The sequence below is a fragment of the Panulirus ornatus genome, chromosome 19 (genome assembly GCF_036320965.1).
Source record: "Panulirus ornatus isolate Po-2019 chromosome 19, ASM3632096v1, whole genome shotgun sequence".
Classification (NCBI taxonomy): domain Eukaryota; kingdom Metazoa; phylum Arthropoda; class Malacostraca; order Decapoda; family Palinuridae; genus Panulirus; species Panulirus ornatus.
In genome coordinates, this window is record NC_092242.1 from 46,312,518 (window position 1) to 46,322,102 (window position 9,585).

At 42.0% G+C, this 9,585-nt stretch overlaps 1 protein-coding gene across 1 annotated transcript in view; it reads right to left on the reverse strand.

Annotated features, from left to right (window-relative positions):
- The window catches only part of LOC139755483 (2-oxoadipate dehydrogenase complex component E1-like), a 526,829-nt gene that overhangs the window by 394,898 nt on the left and 122,346 nt on the right, over positions 1-9,585 (reverse strand). Inside the window, exon 4 of the mRNA XM_071673821.1 lies at positions 134-314. The gene's annotated coding sequence lies outside the window, so the exon portion shown is untranslated. The remainder of the gene's footprint in view (positions 1-133; positions 315-9,585) is intronic.

Genomic DNA, 9,585 nt, shown 5'->3' on the forward strand with positions numbered 1-9,585 from the left:
GCATTTGGCCTTTATAATTTAAATATGCTAAGCAACTAAAGTCCAAAATGCCATGTCCCACAAAAGACAAAGTTTAAGCATGACTGAAGCAAAAACATTATCACAAAGTAAAACAAAAATAAATCATAATTACTATATACTCAGTTACTTACATAAATGTGAGAGAACATCCCCGGTGAACTTCACATCAGAAGGATACTCTGGGAATCCTTTCATTTTCTGGAACAAAACAACTGGTGGATACTGGAGAATTCCTGAGAGCAAATTAAGTCGCCCACGATGAGCCATAGCTATTATTAGCTGTTCCACACCATCTATAAAGAAAATATTGGAATACTATAAGAAAAGAGATATTAATCAGTTATTGCAATTTTCATAAAATTTCTAAATACTGGCATACAGGTGGGGAGACATTTGAGAATGAAAAAAAGAAAAAACTCCCTGGGGACAGAGGAGGAAGAATACTTCACATGCATTCCCCAAGTATCGTGGAGGGTGACAAAAGGGGAGAAGTTTGGGAGGCTAGAGACCCTCCCCTCCTTGCATTTTAACTTCCTAAAAGGGGAAACAGAAGGAGTCATGCATGGAGTGCTCATGCTCCTCAAAGGCTCAGATTGGGGTGTCTAAATGTGTGAGGATGTAACCAAGATGAGAAAAAAAAAGAAGAGAAATGCAGTATGTTTAAGAGAGGAATCTGGATGTTTTGGCTCTGAGTGAAATGAAGCTCAGGATTAAAGGAGAAGAGTGGTTTGAGAATGTCTTGGGAATAAAGTCAGGGGCTGGTGAGAGGACAAGAGCAAAGGAAGAGGTAGCACTACTCCTGAAGCAGGAGTTCTGGGGGTTTATGGTAGAGTGTATGAAAGTAAACTCCAGACTGATATGGCTAAAACTGAAAGTGGATGGAGAGAGGTGGATGATTATTGGTGTCTATGCATCTGGGCACGAGAAGAAAGATCATGAGAGGCAAGTGTTTTGGGAATAACTGAGTGAGTGTGCTAGCAGCTTTGATGCATGAGACCAGGTTATAGTGATGGGTGATTTCAATGCAAAGGTGAGCAATGTGACAGTTGAGGGTATAACTGATGTACATATGGTGTTCAGTGTTGTAAATGGAAATGGTGAAGAGCTTGTAGATTTGTGTGCTGAAAAAGGACTGATGATTGGGAATACCTTGTTTAAAATGAGTGAAACAGAAGAAGGAGTCCCGCGGGGAGTGCTCATCCTCCTTGAAGGCTCAGATTAGGGTGTCGAAATGTGTGTCGATGTAACCAAGATGAGAAAAAAAGGAGACATAGGTAGTATGTTTGAGGAAAGGAACCTGGATGTTTTGGCTCTCAGTGAAACAAAGCTCAAGGGTAAAGGGGAAGAGAGGTTTGGGAATGTCTTGGGAATAAAGTCAGGGGTTAGTGAGAAGACAAGTGCAAGGGAAGGAGTAGCACTACTCCTGAAACAGGAATGGTGGGAGTATGTGATAGAGTGTAAGAAAGTAAACTCGAGATTGATATGAGCAAAACTGAAAGTGGATGGAGAGAGATGGGTGAATATTGGTGCATATGCACCTTGGAATGAGAAGAAAGATCATGAGGCAAGTATTTTTTGGAGCAGCTGAGTAAGTGTGTTAGTAGTTTTGATACACAAGACTGGGTTATAGTGATGGGTGATTTGAATGCAAAGGTGAGTAATGTGGCAGTTGAGGGAATAACTGGTGTACATGGGGTGTTTAGAGTTGTAAATGGAAATGAAGAGCTTGTAGATTTATGTGCTGAAAAAGGACTGGCGATTGGGAATACCTGGTTTAAAAAGAGATACACATACGTATATGTATGTAAGTGGGAGAGATGGCCAGAGAGCGTTATTGGATTACATGTTAATTGATAGGCGCGCGAGAGACTTTTGGATGTTAATGTGCTGAGAGGTGCAACTGGAGGGATGTCTGATCATTATCTTGTGGAGGCAAAGGTAAAGATTTGGAAAAGGTTTTCAGAAAAGAAGAGAGAATGGTGGCATGAAGAGAGTGGTGAGAGTAAGTGAGCTTGGGAAGGAGACTTGAGTGAGGAAGTACCAGGAGAGACTGAGTAAAGAATGGAAAAAGGTGAGAACAAAGGACATAAGGGGAGTGGGGGAGAAATGGGATTTATTTAGGGAAGCAGTGATGGCTTGCGCAAAAGATGCTTGTGGCATGAGAAGCGTGGGCGGTGGGCAGATTAGAAAGGGTATGAGTGGTGGGATGAAGAAGTAAGATTATTAGTGAAACAGAAGAGAGAGGCATTTGGACAATTTTTGCAGGGAAATAATGCAAACGACTGGGAGATGTATAAAAGAAAGAGGCAGGATGTCAAGCAAAGGGTGCAAGAGGTGAAAAAGAGGGCATATGAGAGTTGGGGTGAGAGAGTATCATTAAATTTTAAGGAGAATAAAAAGATGTTTTGGAAGGAGGTAAGACAAGGGAGCAAATGGGAACATCAGTGAAGTGGGCTAATGGGGAGGTGATAACAAGTAGTGGAGGATGTGAGAAGGAGATGGAGTGAGTATTTTGAAGGTTTGTTGAATGTGTTTGATGATAGAGTGGCAGATATAGGGTGTTTTGGTTGAGGTGGTGTGCAAAGTGAGAGGGATAGGGAAAATGATTTGGTAAACAGAGAAGAGGTAGTAAAAGCTCTGCGGAAGATGAAAGCTGGCAAGGCAGCAGGTTTGGATGGTATTGCAGTGGAATATATTAAAAAGGGAGTGACTGTATTGTTGACTGATTGGTAAGGTTACTTAATGTATGTATGACTCATGGTGAGGTGCCTGAAGATTGGCGGAATGCCTGCATAGTGCCATTGTACAAAGACAAAGGGGATAAAAGTGAGTGCTCAAATTACAAAGGTATAAGTTTGTTGAGTATTCCTGGGAATTTACATGGGAGGGTATTGATTGAGAGGGTGAAGGCATGTACAGAGCATCAGATTGGGGAGGAGCAGTGTGGTTTCAGAAGTGGTAGAGGATGTGTGGATCAGGTGTTTGCTTTGAAGAATGTATGTGAGAAATACTTAGAACAGGAAATGGATTTGTATGTAGCATTTATAGATCTGGAGATGGCATATGATAGAGTTGATAGAGATGCTCTTTGCAAGGTATTAAGAATATATGGTGTGGGAGGTAAGTTGTTAGAAGCAATGAAAAGTTTTTATCAAGGATATAAGGCATGTGTATGGGTAGGAAGAGGGGAAAGTGATTGTTTCTCAGTGAATGTTGGTTTGCGGCAGGGGTGCGTGATGTCTCCAAGGTTGTTTAATTTGTTTATGGATGGGGTTGTTAGGGAGGTGAATGCAAGAGTTTTGGAAAGAGGGGCAAGTATGCAGTCTGTTGTGGATGAGAGAGCTTGGGAAGTGAGTCAGTTGTTGTTCGCTGATGATACAGTGCTGGTGGCTGATTCGGGTGAGAAACTGCAGAAGCTGGTGACTGAGTTTGGTAAAGTGTGTGAAAGAGGTAAGCTGACAGTAAATGTGAATAAGAGCAAGGTTATTAGGTATAGGAGGGTTGAGGGACAAGTCAATTGGGAGGTAAGTTTGAATGGAGAAAAACTGAAGGAAGTGGAGTGTTTTAGATATCTGGGAGTGGAGTTGGCAGCAGATGGAATCATCGACGAGGAAGTGAATCATAGGGTGGGGGAGTTGGCGAAAGTTCTGGGAGCGTTGAAAAAATGTGGAAGTCAAGGACGTTATCTTGGAAAGCAAAAATGCATATGTTTGAAGGAATAGTGGTTCTAACAATGTTATATGGTTGTGAGGCATGGGCTATAGATAGAGTTGTGCAGAGGAGGGTGGATATGCTGGAAATGAGATGTTTCAGGATAATATGTGGTGTGAGGTGTTTTGATCAAGTAAGTAATGAAAGGGTAAGAGAGATGTGTGGTAATAAAAAGTGTGGTTGAGAAAGCAGAAGAGGGTGTTTTGAAATGGTTTGGTCACATGGAGAGAATGAGCAAGGAAAGATTGACAAAGAAGATATAAGTGTCAGAGGTGGAGGGAATGAGGAGAAGTGGGAGGCAAAATTGGATGTGGAAAGATGGAGTGAAAAAGATTCTTAGTGATCAGGGCCTGAACATGCAGGAGGGTGAAAGGCGTGCAAGGTATAGAGTGAATTGGAACGATGTGGTATACCGGGGTCAACGTGCTGTCAATGGATTGAACCAGGGCATGTGAAGCATCTGGGATAAACCATGGAAAGTTTTGTGGGGCCTGGATGTGGAAAGAAAGCTGTGGTTTCAGTGCATTATACATGACAGCTAGAGACAGAGATTGAACGAATGTGGCCTTTGTTGTCTTTTCCTAGCACTACCTCGTGCACGTGCGAGGGGAGGGGGTTGTCATTTCATGTGTGGCGGGGTGGTGATGGGAATGAATAAGGGCAGACAGTATGAATTATGTACATGTGTATATACGTATATGTCTGTGTGTGTATATATATGTATACGTTGAGATATATAGATATGTATACGTGCGAGTGTGGATATGTATGTATATACATGTGTATGTGGGTGGGTTGGGCCATTCTTTTGTCTGTTTCCTTGCGCTACCTCGCTAATGCAGGAGACAGCGACAAAGCATAATAGATAAATAAATAAATATGTAAGTAGGAGAGGTGGCCAGAGAGCATTATTGAATTACATGTTTATTGATAGGCATATGAAAGAGAGACTTTTGGATGTTAATGTGCTGAGAGGGGCAACTGGAGGGATGTCGAATCATTATCTTGTGGGGATGAAGGTGAAGATTTGTAGAGGTTTACAGAAAAGAAGAGAGAATGTTGGGGTGAAGAGAATGGTGAGAATAAGTGAGCTTGGAAAAGACACTTGTGTGAGGAAGTACCAGTTGAGATTGAGTGCAGAAAGGAAAAAGGTGAGAGCAAATGATGTAAGGGGAGTGGGGGAGCAATGGGATGTAATTCGGGAAGCAGTGATGGCTTGCATAAAAGATGTTTGTGGCATGATAACGGTGGGAGGTGGGCAGATTAGAAAGGGTAGTGAGTGGTGGGATGAAAGTGGGATGAAAAAGTAAGATTGTTAGTGAAAGAGAAGAGAGAGGCATTTGGACAATTTTTGCAGGAAAGTAGTGTGAATGACTGGGAGATATATAAAAGAAAAAGGCAAGAGGCCAAGAGAAATGAGCAAGAGGGCAAATGGGAATTGGCGTGAGAGAGGATCATTAAATTTTAGGGAGAATAAAAAGATGTTTTGGAAGGAGGTAAATAAAGTGCGTAAGACAAGAGAACAAATGGGAACATCGGTGAAGGGGGCTAATGGGGAGGTAAGAACAAGTAGTGGTGAAGTGAGAGATGGAATGAGTATTTTGAAGGTTTGTTGAATGTGTTTGATGATAGAATGGCAGATATAGGGTGTTTTAGTCGAGGTGGTGTGCGAAGTGAGAGGGTCACGGAGAATGGTTTGGAATAAAGAGAAGAGATAGTGAAACCTTTGTGGAAGATGAAAGCCGGCAATGCGGCGTTTGGATGGCATTGCAGTGGAATTTAATAAAAAGGGGATGACTCTGTTGTTGACGGGTTGGTAAGGATATTCAATGTATATATGGTTCATGGTGAAGTGACATTAGGATTAGCAGAATGCATATATAGTGCCATTGTACAAAGGCAAAAAGGATATAGGTAAGTGTTCAAATTACAGAGGTATAACTTTATTAAGTATTCCTGGGAAAGTAAATGGGAGGGTATTGATTGAGAGGGTAAAGGCATGAACAGAACATCAGACAGGGGAGGTGCAGTGTGGTTTCTGAAGTGGTAGAGGATGTGTGGATCAGGTGTTTGCTTTGAAGAATGTCTGTGAGAAATACTTAGAAAAACAGATGGATTTGTATGTTGCATTTATGGATCTGGAGAAGACATATGATAGAGTTGATAGAGATGCTTTGTGGGAGGTATCAAGAGTATATTGCATGGGGGGTAAGTTGCTAGAAACAGTGAAAAGTTTTTATCAAGGATATAAGGCATGTGTATGAGTAGGAAGAAAGGAAAGTGATAGGTTCCTAGTGAATGTCGGTTTGCAGCAGGGGTGCACAGTGTCTCCATGACTGTTTAATTTGTTTATATGGGGTGGTTAGGGTGGTGAATGCAAGAGTTTTGGAGAGGGGGCAAATATGCAGTCTGTTGTGGATGAAAGGGCTGGGGAAGTGAGTCAGTTGTAGTCCGCTGATGATACAGCGCTGGTGACTAATTCCGGTGAGAAACTGCAGAGGGTGGTAACTGATTTTGGTAAAATACATGAAAGAAGAAAGTTGAGAGTAAATGTAAATAAGAGCCAGGTTATTTGGTTAAGTAGGGTTGAGGGACAAGTCAATTGGGAGGTAGGTTTGAAAGGAAAAAACTGGAGGAAGTGAAGTGTTTTAGATATCTGGGAGTGGATTCAGCAGTGGATTGAACAATGGAAGCAGAAGTGAGTCACAGGGTGGGGGAGAGAGTGAAGATTCTGGGAGCATTGAAGAATGTGTGGAAGGGGAGAAAGTTATCTTGAAGAGCAAAAATGGGTATGTTTGAAGAAATACAGGTTACAACAACGTTTTATGGTTGCGAGGCGTGAACTATAGATAGGGTTGCGCAGATGAGGGTGTATGTGTTACAAATGGGATGTTTGAGGACAATATGTGGTGTGAGGCAGTTTGGTCGAGCAAGTAATGAAAGGATAAGAAAGATGTGTGGTAATGAAAAGACTGTGATTGAGAGAACAGAAGAGGGTGTATTGAAATAGTACAGTCACATGGAGAGAATATGCGAGGAAAGATTGAAAAAAAGGATATATGTGCCAGAGGGGGAGGGAACGAGGAGAAATGGGAGACCAAGTTGGAAGTAGAAGGATGGAGTGAAAAAGATTTTGAACGATAGGGGCCTCAACACAAAGAAGGGTGAAAGGTGCGTAAGATATATAATGAATTGGAATAATGTGTTATAATGGGACAGACATGCTGAACCAAGGCATGTGAAGCGTCTGGGGTATACCATAGAAAGTTTTGTGAGGTCTGGATGTGGAAAAGGATGTGATTTTGGTGCATTACACATGACAGCTAGAGACTGAGTGTGAACGAATGTGGCCTTTCTTGTCTTTTCTTAGTGCTACCTCATATGTGCATGGGGGGACGGGAATGCAATTTCATAAGTAACGTGGTGGCAACGGTAATGGATCTTGGCACCAGGTATGGATGTGTACACGTGTATATATGTATATGTATTTGGATGTATATGTACAAATACGTTGAAATGTATTGGCATGTATGTGGGCATATATGGGCATTTATATATATACATGAGTATGTAAGAGGGTTAGGCTAATCTCTTGTCTGTTTCCTTACGCTACCTAGCTAATATCGGATACAGCGAGTAAGCATAATGAAAAATATAATACATATGTATTATATATATATATATATATATATATATATATATTTTTTTTTTTTTTTTTTTTTTTATACTTTGTCGCTGTATCCCGCGTTTGCGAGGTAGCGCAAGGAAACAGACGAAAGAAATGGCCCAACCCCCCCCATACACATGTGCATACACACGTCCACACACGCAAATATACATACCTACACAGCTTTCCATGGTTTACCCCAGACGCTTCACATGCCTTGATTCAATCCACTGACAGCACGTCAATCCCGGTATACCACATCGCTCCAATTCACTCTATTCCTTGCCCTCCTTTCACCCTCCTGCATGTTCAGGCCCCGATCACACAAAATCTTTTTCACTCCATCTTTCCACCTCCAATTTGGTCTCCCTCTTCTCCTCGTTCCCTCCACCTCCGACACATATATCCTCTTGGTCAATCTTTCCTCACTCATTCTCTCCATATGCCCAAACCACTTCAAAACACCCTCTTCTGCTCTCTCAACCACGCTCTTTTTATTTCCACACATCTCTCTTACCCTTACATTACTCACTCGATCAAACCACCTCACACCACACATTGTCCTCATACATCTCATTTCCAGCACATCCATCCTCCTGCGCACAACTCTATCCATAGCCCACGCCTCGCAACCATACAACATTGTTGGAACCACTATTCCTTCAAACATACCAATTTTTGCTATCCGAGATAATGTTCTCGACTTCCACACATTCTTCAAGGCCCCAGAATTTTCGCCCCCTCCCCCACCCTATGATCCACTTCCGCTTCCATGGTTCCATCCGCTGCCAGATCCACTCCCAGATATCTAAAACACTTCACGTCCTCCAGTTTTTCTCCATTCAAACTCACCTCCCAATTGACTTGACCCTCAACCCTACTGTACCTAATAACCTTGCTCTTATTCACATTTACTCTTAACTTTCTTCTTCCACACACTTTACCAAACTCAGTCACCAGCTTCTGCAGTTTCTCACATGAATCAGCCACCAGTGCTGTATCATCAGCGAACAACAACTGACTCACTTCCTAAGCTCTCTCATCCCCAACAGACTTCATACTTGCCCCTCTTTCCAAAACTCTTGCATTTACCTTCCTAACAACCCCATCCATAAACAAATTAAACAACCATGGAGACATCACACACCCCTGCCGCAAACCTACATTCACTGAGAAACAATCACTTTCCTCTCTTCCTACACGTACACATGCCTTACATCCTCAATAAAAACTTTTCACTGCTTCTAACAACTTTCCTCCCACACCACATATTCTTAATACCTTCCACAGAGCATCTCTATCAACTCTATCATATGCCTTCTCCAGATCCATAAATGCTACATACAAATCCATTTGCTTTTCTAAGTATTTCTCACATACATTCTTCAAAGCAAACACCTGATCCACACATCCTCTACCACTTCTGAAACCACACGGCTCTTCCACAATCTGATGCTCTGTACGTGCCTTCACCCTCTCAATCAATACCCTCCCATATAATTTACCCGGAATACTTACAAACTTAAACCTCTGTAATTTGAGCAATCACTCTTATCCCCTTTGCCTTTGAACAAAGGCACTATGCACGCATTCCGCCAATCCTCAGGCACCTCACCATGAGTCATACATACATTAAATAACCTTACCAACCAGTCAACAATACAGTCACCCCCTTTTTTAATAAATTCCACTGCAATACCATCCAAACCTGCTGCCTTGCCGGCTTTCATCTTCCGCAAAGCTTTCACTACCTCTTCTCTGTTTACCAAATCATTTTCCCTAACCCTCTCACTTTGCACACCACCTCGACCAAAACACCCTATATCTGCCACCCTATCATCAAACACATTCAACAAACCTTCAAAATACTCACTTCATCTCCTTCTCACATCACCACTGCTTGTTATCACCTCCCCATTTGCGCCCTTCACTGAAGTTCCCATTTGCTCCCTTGTCTTACGCTCTTTTTTTACCTCCTTCCAGAACATCTTTTTATTCTCCCTAAAATTTAATGATACTCTCTCACCCCAACTCTCATTTGCCCTTTTTTTCACCTCTTGCACCTTTCTCTTGACCTCCTGTCTCTTTCTTTTATACATCTCCCACTCAATTGCATTTTTTCCCTGCAAAAATCGTCCAAATGCCTCTCTCTTCTCTTTCACTAATACTCTTACTTCTTCATCCCA